The sequence below is a fragment of the Rousettus aegyptiacus genome, unplaced genomic scaffold, assembly GCF_014176215.1.
Source record: "Rousettus aegyptiacus isolate mRouAeg1 unplaced genomic scaffold, mRouAeg1.p scaffold_m13_p_2, whole genome shotgun sequence".
NCBI lineage: Eukaryota > Metazoa > Chordata > Mammalia > Chiroptera > Pteropodidae > Rousettus > Rousettus aegyptiacus.
Window position 1 is genome coordinate 69,563,983 of NW_023416295.1, and position 10,279 is coordinate 69,574,261.

Consider the following 10,279-nt stretch of genomic DNA (forward strand, 5'->3'; position numbering starts at 1 on the left):
AGAAGATACTTCGATTGGAAGACAGATTTCAAGCAAGTACTTAAAAGAGAGAGTCAGACAAACAAACAATGACAGTGTATCAAGGCTCAGGGGAGAGAGAATATACTCTGGGCCACAAGTAATCATCAAGTCTTTGCAAAAAGTCTTTCTTATTTTGGAAAAAAATAAATTAGGTCTTATAAGTCAATGGTGTCATTATTTTGTACTCTAAGAATAATTTTTTCTGAAAATATCCTTCATATATAGGTCTACCTGTAAGAGTTGAAAATGTTGATCAGCAGTAAACTCAATAATCATATGTATCATATAAAAATTCCTTTCTCGGTCTTGAAAAAAAGAATGAATGAATGAATGAATGAATGAACGAAAAAACAAAGGAAGGAAGGAAGGAAGGAAGGAAGGAAGGAAGGAAGGAAGGAAGGAAGGAAGAAAAGAAGGAAAGGAAGAAAGAGATGGATAGATAGATACACGCAAATATATAAGTATATAGATAGATACCTCTTAGGTCTTTCTCACCTGGACTATCATGAGATAATTAAGTCCTATTGTCCTAAGGTATTCATTGAAGGTTAAGAATTATCTTTTCACTTATGCATTTAATGGTACTTATTGAGACAATTAAGAAAATAGTCACTCAAAAATATTTTCTATGTTTTATGGTTCAAATGTAGAATCCTAGTTGAGACACCCCAATTAAGATGATTAATTACCATATGTTAACTTGTGACATATCTCAAATTTTCAAGTCTGCAAACTGTGGACCATTATCTTCCTATGGAGATCACGGAGATCTTAATATTATACACACATTATTTATCTATTCTATACATGTTATTTGACATAAAACTACCAGTACTACTTAATATGACCTTTTCCAAGAAATCCTTTTTTTTTTTGGTGTATCCAGATGTGATCTCTCATTTTCCTAAATTACTTTGCTCTTTATATCATATTTTTGCATCTTATTATATTCATATACGACCCCCCCCCCCGCCCGATCATAAGTACTATAATAGAAGTCAACCTCCATATTTCTACCTTTTAGACTGGTTAGAGTACCTGGAATCAATAAATACACAGTGCACATTTGTGGAATGAAAAAATTAATTACTAAGTATATATCGGTATCTGGAAAGACAGTTCACAAAAGTAGGACACTAATGTTGTGATTTTATGGATTTGATCCCATGTGGTCACGCACTTATATGTAACTACTGGTTTCAAAATCCTTTCGAACATTTTCTCACCAAAAAAAAAAAAGTTATAATAGAGACTAAGAAGTAAGTAGATATGCTAGCATCACCTTATTTTGCCTAGCAAAAACAATAATGTACCTAAAAAATTGTGGGATCTGAAGTGTCATCTTTACATGCAAAAATAGCACTTTATAAGTTTATTGTAACTCTTTCTTAGGATAGGATAGCATGTACTTCATGAATTAAATGCTTCTGAAACTGTTATTAGATCTAATATTAAATTGTTGACTTAAGGCAGGCATCATAGACAGTACTCTGCACACATCTATGTTAAAACTTTCTAAGATTTATTTTGACTATATGTTTGTTCATATTATCTCTACCATTTAACATTATATCCTCAATGATTTCAAATTTCCTTTTCCCCAAGTACTGTATGTACATTTTTTATTCTTTGTAGAATCTTAAAAATCCCATACACAATACTACTAACTATGCTGTGTTACCTTTAGATAATCAAATCTCAGTTATAGATACTGAGTGAGAAAACATCTTGTATCCTTTTAGGAACCTGTGATCTAGTGGGCTCAATGGCCTTTAATCTTGACACTATTGCTAATTTTTAAAATTTATTTACAGTAAATTTTATAAGATCAAATAGTTTTTTATCATATAAAACAAAAAACATAAAATATAATCTTATCCATACATTATTTGTGATGTTATTATTGAGTTATAAAATGATGCTGAACACTAATTTTTTAACTCAAATGAAATTAAACTCTCTTTTATGTTGTTTTGAATTTTGACTAATTTAATGGGTCTTCCATTTCTATACCAAGCCTGTATAAAGTAAATTTAATCATCTATTTTTTTTCCCCACCAAGTCCTGATTATAAAAAATTGGTGAATTTAAAGCATTTATGTATTTTTTATTTTGTATGTCGAGAATCCTAAGCATATTTAGAGTTTAGTTAGGTCATACTGAGATGCTAATTATCCAAGTAACTCTAGAATTGCCATGAACGTCCATAGAGTTATACATATAATGACCTTATGCTCCCAGAACTTTGTATATAAAAAAAATATATATTAGCTTAGAAACCTGGGGTCTAAAAAGTAAAACCAATTGACATTTATTTTAATTCACCAGAACTAAATAATAATTATTAATTTTATTTATTATTTTAACATGTCATACTGTAATTAAGCTAAAGACCACAAAAGGGCTTCATTAAATCTTACCTAAAAATAATTTAATTTTGTTATGTTGACTTATTTTAGTTGAGTGAGTCATAATTAGGACTTTAAGAGGAAAAGAGTCCTTGAAGTTAAAATGCATCGTGAACACACACTGTGACATAAGCAGAAACAATGAGCAAGATGTATAGGCATTAATGTACCCTGATCTTAAAAACATAATCTTGAAAGAAAACAATAATAAATAATAGACAAAATACATATTTTATAAGAATATATGCAAATAAGATATATTTTTAGAATAAATATAAGATAGCTTGCTCTATCATCCATTTTTCTATCATCTATTTATCTATCTATCATCTATTTATCTATTTACCAAAAAGTATCATCTATCATCTATCTATCTATCTATTTATCTATCTTCTATCAAATCTGTCATCTTCATCTACTTATCTACCTATCTATAACATATTAAAATATTTGCCTTTTTTAGAGGGTAGAGAAATGGAAGTAAAGAGTTAAGACAAAAGAGAATCAAAATTATAATAAAACAAAAAAAGGATTGTTGCCCAGATCAATGTGTCATGAACTGAGTATTATAATAGTACAGCCCTTTCTATATGAGGTCTTGCAAAACAGATAAATATGAAAGAAATAAATAAAATAGTTTCTAATTTTAAAAATGCAACCTTTAGCACAATTAATTTTGGTATGTCCTGTATGGTACAATTGATGAAACATAGTGACAACCTAGAAACATACCTCGGTCCCTTTCACACTTTCTCCATATATCCAATTATACCCAATATTTTGGGGAGTTCAAAGACTCAAATTTATCAAAAATGTACTAGAATAGATAAAGGCATTCTCAGAACACAATCCACATTAAATTCTATTAATTCTTTTTGTAAAGTGTGTTTATCCTCAAATTTCTTTTCTGCCACCAGAAGACCTCCATCTCAGCACAGTTCACATTTAGTGTTCAATTTCTACACCATGGTTCCAAGTAGTTCAGGTTCCAGTTATGAAGAAGTGCAGTGTGAGTGGAGACAGGAGAACCATTAGGAAGTGGGTTTTAGAGTCACACTGCCCAGGTTCAAGCCCAAGTAGCAGTACTGACTAGATGTGTATTTGGAAAAATTAATTAATTTCAGTGTGTCAGTGAAAAGCATGCAGCAATTTTATTTATTTTACATGGTTATTTTGAAGGTTGAATATTTTTTGTATAGAAAAAATTGTCTGGCATAATAAGCCTTTAATATATGTTAATTATCCTTCTAGAGATGATTGGATAAAGAAGATGTGGTACATATATACAATAGAAAACTACTCAGCCCTAAGAAAAGATGAAGTACTGCCATTTGCAACAACATGGATGGATCACGCTAAGTGAAATAAGTTATATAGAAAAAGTCAAGAACAAAATGATTTCACTCCTATGTAGGATATAAAACCGAAAGCAACAAACAAAAACTCATAGACATGGACAACGGTGGTTTACCAGAGGCAAAAGAAGGTGGGAGGTAGAAAAGGGTAAAGGGGGTCAAATATATGCCAATGGAAGGAAATTTGTCTTTGGATGGTGAACACACAATGCAGTTTACAGATGATGTATTATAAAATTGTATGCTTCAAACCTAAACTATTGTTACCCCAATACATTTAATAAAATTAAAATTTGATGTCTCATTATTGTAGGAATAGATTCTTCAATTGCAATTTTAAGAATCTTCAAATGTTCATTAGTCTTTTTAATTTCCTCTTTTGTTAAATAAGTGAATTACACACATCAGTAAATGCATTTGCCCTGCTCAGTCTCTGGAAACAACAGCCAACAAACTGCTAGATTATCCTGATAAAAAACATTTCCTGAGATCAGGCAAATAATTGATAGTTGATTGAATTCTTTATTGAGAATTTAGACATACAAATCCCACAAACTAAAGCCAGCCATAGTAGACCTTGGACCCGAACGGTGATGAGATTTTACTTGAGGTGGCCATTTTATGGCCAACCAGAAGATGCATAAACAAAGCAAGATTGCCTTAAAAGCAGAGAGAAAGAGAATCCACAAAAAGAAAAACAAAACAGACTCCGTTCCTGACTTTTATCTCCATACACCAATCCCCACGGAGACTGAATGAAATTCTTGCTTTTCACTTATTTTCTTTTAGTTTGTGCAAGCTTAAGTGTATTTTAGTTCCTTGCAACAAAAAATCTTCTTTTCTAGAGCTTATCATTATTTTTTGACATCACATTTATCTCTTGGAATATTTGTCATTTTTTTTTTTGCTTGAATTATTTATCTTGGTTGTTAAGGCTTTTATTTCACACGTGTTATAAATACTTTCTAGTTTGTTGCTTTTGAATATTACTTGTCACTTTTGAAGTTTTTATTAGTACTGTTAAAATGAATACACTTTCTGCTTTCTGCCTTTTATCATAATAATTCAAAATGTTTTTTATATATAACATTTGTTTTACCAATATTGTATTCTATGTAATTTACTTATTTGCACACCTATGATTTTTAATGAAGCAGTCCTTTCTTTGCAATAGTAGTGTAAAATTACAAAAATGACCATGCATGTTATAACCACGTAAAACAATTTAATAATCAATGAGAAACAGAAATGTTCTGTGACATTTAAAATTTGTCGCCAGGTGAATCAACTATTAACTTCAAAGTTTTTATTTAATCCCTCAGAATGTAGCCTTTACCTTTAAAGCATGTAATGTCCATAAAGCTTATAAATGTGTTTGCTAAAAGGGGAAAAAAAACTTTCTAAGAAAAATTTTGTTGTCAAAACATTAAAAACAATTTTACTATTGGTTACAAATATATATATATTTAATTTAGTAAAGCTAATTTATTACATTGTAATTTAAAACGTTAGAGACACTGAAAATTCAAGTGTTTTATTTATTTGTGAAAAAGCTTACCAAGAGTAGTTTGAATAGCAGTTCCCTTTTCTTCTCCTGCTATAATTTGCTACATGAAATGAGCATCTTTTACATGTTCTGTAGACTTAACTTCTTTCAAAGTTTGAATCAGGTGTCAGTATTTTATCCCTTGCGCTTTTAATGTTATGAAATATCTCTGAGTTTCTTTAATGTGAAGTTTTTGTTTGCATCACTTTCTCTGACACATCTGCATCCTTTCATCACAATTTTACTCAATGGACATCAACAAGTTTACCTTCACTAATTTACTATGCCTACGTGTTTAGAATTTCTTGAATGGTGCCAGTGTTAGCATACCCATAGTCAGCTATTTCTTCTTAACCCCATTTACCTTCAATTCCTATTTCACTTCCAGCATTCCCACTTGTTTTCCTCCTATTCCTCCTCTTCCTTCTTGTTTTTTTTCCTTGCACTTTCATCTTTGTTGACGATTTCTCTCCTTCGATTATCTAATTTTGTAAAATGTCACATGGATTTACCACTGAGGAGACAAGAAATCAACACAATTGCATATCTCGCTGTCTCTGTGCAGATTTGTTAACAGTTGCTCAGAAATCAATCACCAAGAAGCTTTGAAATAAGTGATTCAGTTGGTCATGGTTCGTGATGCACATCTATGATTTACTATGATTTGTGCACTGAAGAGCTAGTAATGAAGTTTGTCCTACTAGGTAAATGCTTATAACTCATACACCATGATAATGCAAACTTACATGGTGTTCTAAGGAGACTGCTAACTAAATTATTGTTACTAAAATGTGTGCATTCAAAATGATGTAAAAGCAAGGACTGCTTGTACTTAATTTGTAAATACATTTTAACCTGGCCAATGCTAATTTCTAGAGATCCTTTATGTTAATCAGGACAAAGTGTCTCCAAATCCGCATGGATGCGCAATCCTTTAGTCCCCATACTCATAAAGAGAGCATTATGCACAGCACCACCTACATCTCTGTAAATTACAGCAGCTGTTGGAACTAGATCCACAACTAATCCCTAGAGACACTTTAATCAGCCCTTGAGTGTTCCTTCATTTCTGTGCAAAGGTGACAGTGGTCTTCTCCTTAGGCAGATCCTTCTAGGGTACTCCATCTCCAAAAGTGCATGTCAACTATATGCCAGCTCAACTAAATGATATTGCCTGTGGCTCTTTGTTTAACTTGAAACATAAAATGGCTACTGGGCAAGGATTAGAATTTTGGGATCACTACAGTTTAATGTGAATGAAAGTCACAGTAGAGACAACCTTTATTTATAAAAAAGAATCTTGACAGAGACTTGAATTAAGCTAGGCCAGAAGAGAACTATACACTCGGCTGTATCTCGAGTCCCCTTTCTAACTGTTTTTCCTGAATTGAATGATAGTCTTTTCCCATTCACTCAGAATGAGCCTATTACATAGAAAACAGCACCACTGAACAAGTAGCTTTGTTTACGATAAAAATTGTTGTTTGCATAATGCAGCCTCCTTTTTGTGAGCATTCACAAAAATAACTTCTCTCTGGTTTTAGTATCGGGCAGAATAATACTTAAATATTTTTTTTTCTTATTGAATTATGTTACCTATCACATTTCTTATTTCATATTAATTACGATGATTAATTTCATGTTATTAATTAATTTAGGGCCAAATTTATATACTGCAGCTATCAAATATATAGAACCCCTTGGTGAGCTTTTCATGTATTAATGTCATGTTTTTGTCACCTTATCTTTTTTTTTGGTCATTTTTCCTTTGTCCTACATTTCTCACCCATTAACTTTATCAGTATTCATATCTCATTACATGCATATATATTAAAATCCTTTAGACAAAGTGGGATATGAATACATGTAAGTATATAAATAAAGACTGATTTTATAAAGTATCTTAAGTTACAAAAAAAGCATTTATGTTTAAAATTTCATATTCAAGTTTGGCATGGACCATCTGGTCAACAAATTTTGTAAGGAAAACACGATTAAAATGATAGACAAATTTAAAATATAAAAGTATTTACTGATTTATTTATCTAAATATCAGGAGTGACCAAATGTTATTGATTTGAGAAGAAAGTAAAAATTACTATTTTACACGATCAGTTTGCAAAGAGCAGCATTATGTTTTCCAAACAAGTCAAGCCACCTAGGTGATGTCATTATCAGCTCAATTAACTGTTCTTTCCCTATACTGAGGTCATAATTAACCTGCTGCCCAGGCAAGAAACAATTCAAGGGCATAATGCATTTTTGTTTAATTTGTTTTATTTCTGTAACTAAAACTACTGTGAACAAAGTAATATAGGTAGTTTCATACATACAGTGCGAGGTGAATATTACATAGCAACCATTGCAGTCTCAGAAATATAACTGTGGGTGTTACCAAGAGCGACCAAGAAAACAAAGCTAGAATTAATGGGAGGTGATTGATTAAGACATTAGATTTGGATACCAAGACAATAGTGGATGTTAGGACAAAAATTAGAAATATGTTTTCTCTCACTGTTTACAATGAGATAAAGTACTTAAGAATCCTTTGAAAGAAGCAATTCGATGCTGTAAAAGAAAGAATCACATTACATGGACCAGAAGGCTATACATTGATGCAAGTAATTTGTTACTCTTTAACATTATATTTATTGTAAAAATGTTTTGCTCTAGAAATCTAGCTTTTTAAAAAATAGCATACAGTATTTTGCTTTTAATATAAAGCATTTAAAGACTACATTCCCTTCTTTAGCTATATTTTTACATTGAGGAAATGACTAGAAAATTAATGTCATGAAATTCTCCCTTAATTCAGTCCTTATACCAACTACTTATTTAAACAACAATGTAAGTGCATTTTTTTTACAGTCAAATTATTTTTAAAAACTTGAAAAAAAATCCTACCAGTTTATGTTACCAGTATAAACTATTACTGTAAACACTAAACGGTGTCTAAGTTGCCTACAACATTTCTTACAAAACTTTACCACATATCCTTTTAGGATGATTTTAACTTTATTTTATGAACAGTTTAATAAGCAAGAGCTTATGTAATATTATTTTCAGGGAGGAATAAAGGCTTTAATTTTCTAGTAGAGTATATTTTGTTTTGATCATAAAAAGCAGTGCATACTAATCTTAGAGAATTTGTGAAATACCAACAAAAAAGAAGGAAAACAAATTCTCACTACCCAAATCAAATTACTGATTATATTTTGCCATATTTCCTTTCAGATGGGTTTAAAATAATATTTTTTTGATTTTAAAAGTAGTATGGCCTTATTTCATCATTCAAAAATTTAAATAAAAATAAATGCAACTTTAAGAAATAACTACTATAACGTTTTAGTGATTTGTTTACTAATGTTTTTGATTTATAGCCCTATTTCATTGATTTACATAATTTTAATTACATAGTCTATAAAATTCTATATTCTGAATTTTAGGTAGCATGATTACAGAGAAATACTTTTAACTGTCAAATACTCATTCATTGTATGGATACAAATCTTTTCTTATATTTAATACATGACTTGTTTCCATTTTTCTTAGAGTTTAAAAAATATGATAATTAATGTATTTTTGTGTAAAGAGTTCCCCTGGTTTTTTGTTTGTTTATCAGTCTGTTTCCTTGAAATAAACTGCCAGAGTAAAATTATTAGGGAAAAAATTACCAGCAGACAAACTTAAAAGAAAACTATAAAAATTTCTTCATGAAGAAAAAGAAATGATTCCAGATGCAATTTCAGCGATGAAGCAGGAAAATAAAGGCAAAAATTTGAATTTGGACATAAATCTAAATTAACATTAATGATGGCAATTATAACAATAGTGAAGAATTTAAAGCATATAATATTAAGACATATAAAATATTATTTAAGAAGTCAATTAAAAGAGTTAAAATATGCTAAAGTGCTTATATCTGCTAGAGGAGAGTAAATGTGTGCAGAAAAATACAAATCTGGTATTTAAAAGGCAGATTCTGAATTGTATCTAAAAATAGCAAAGTGTATATTTAATGGAAATCATTTAACTGATTAAATCATTGAATATGAGAACAAAATAACACAAATTTGATGATAAATTTAATGTCATGCTTTGCAGATAATGCTAATTTTCACTAGGTAAGAATGGCTTTAAATCAGCACTTAACTTGAATGTTAACTATTATAAAGGAAAAATAAGAGTTGCATGAGCTTATGGAAAAAGCTAATTGATGATCTTTCTCTTCATTAAATGAAGGCTCATTTTTTACTATCACCACAGAAAGTGTAATGCCAACTAGATGAATTACCAAAAAACAAATAAACGAACGAACAAACAAACAGAATGAAATCATAGTTTACTCTCATATCTTCATTATGTGTGGGATTAAGAATTGTAGATAAGTATCCTATTGTCATGCCACCCTGAATAAGCCAGATCCCATCTGATATCGGAAGTTAAGCAGGGTTGGGCCTGGTTAGTGCTTGGATGGTAGACCACCTAGGAAGACCAGGTGCTGTAAGCATAAAAAACTAAAAAAAAAACTGAAAAAAAAAAAAAGAATTGTAAGCTGACAAGGTCCTTGCAATCTGTGAAGTCAGCCAAGGGTTGCCTCACAAAAAAAGAAAAAAAAAAAGAATTGTAGAAAGGAGAAGTGGATCAGAAGAAACAGCCATTATCTCATAAGGACTTTAAACAGATTCTTAACTTGATTATTTATACATCAAGAAACGAATGAGAAAATTTGAAAACTGTCCACAAGAATCTTATTGCCTTATGTCAGAAGACTAATATCCTGTAAACAGAGGAACATGAAGCCTAACAGATTTAGTACATAAGGAGAGCTAACACTTCTAAAACACATGCAAAAGTATAAGGAAGCATTGTGAAAAGAGAATGAAAGTAAGAGCAATTTCAAATTAATTTATTTTTATGTATTTTTCTTAATAATTTGCAAGAAAGAA

General features: G+C 30.4%; 1 pseudogene; it reads left to right on the forward strand.

The window, feature by feature from the left end:
• The first annotated feature begins 9,721 nt into the window (after positions 1-9,721).
• On the forward strand, positions 9,722-9,840 carry LOC118614748 (annotated as a pseudogene).
• Positions 9,841-10,279: the final 439 nt, after the last annotated feature.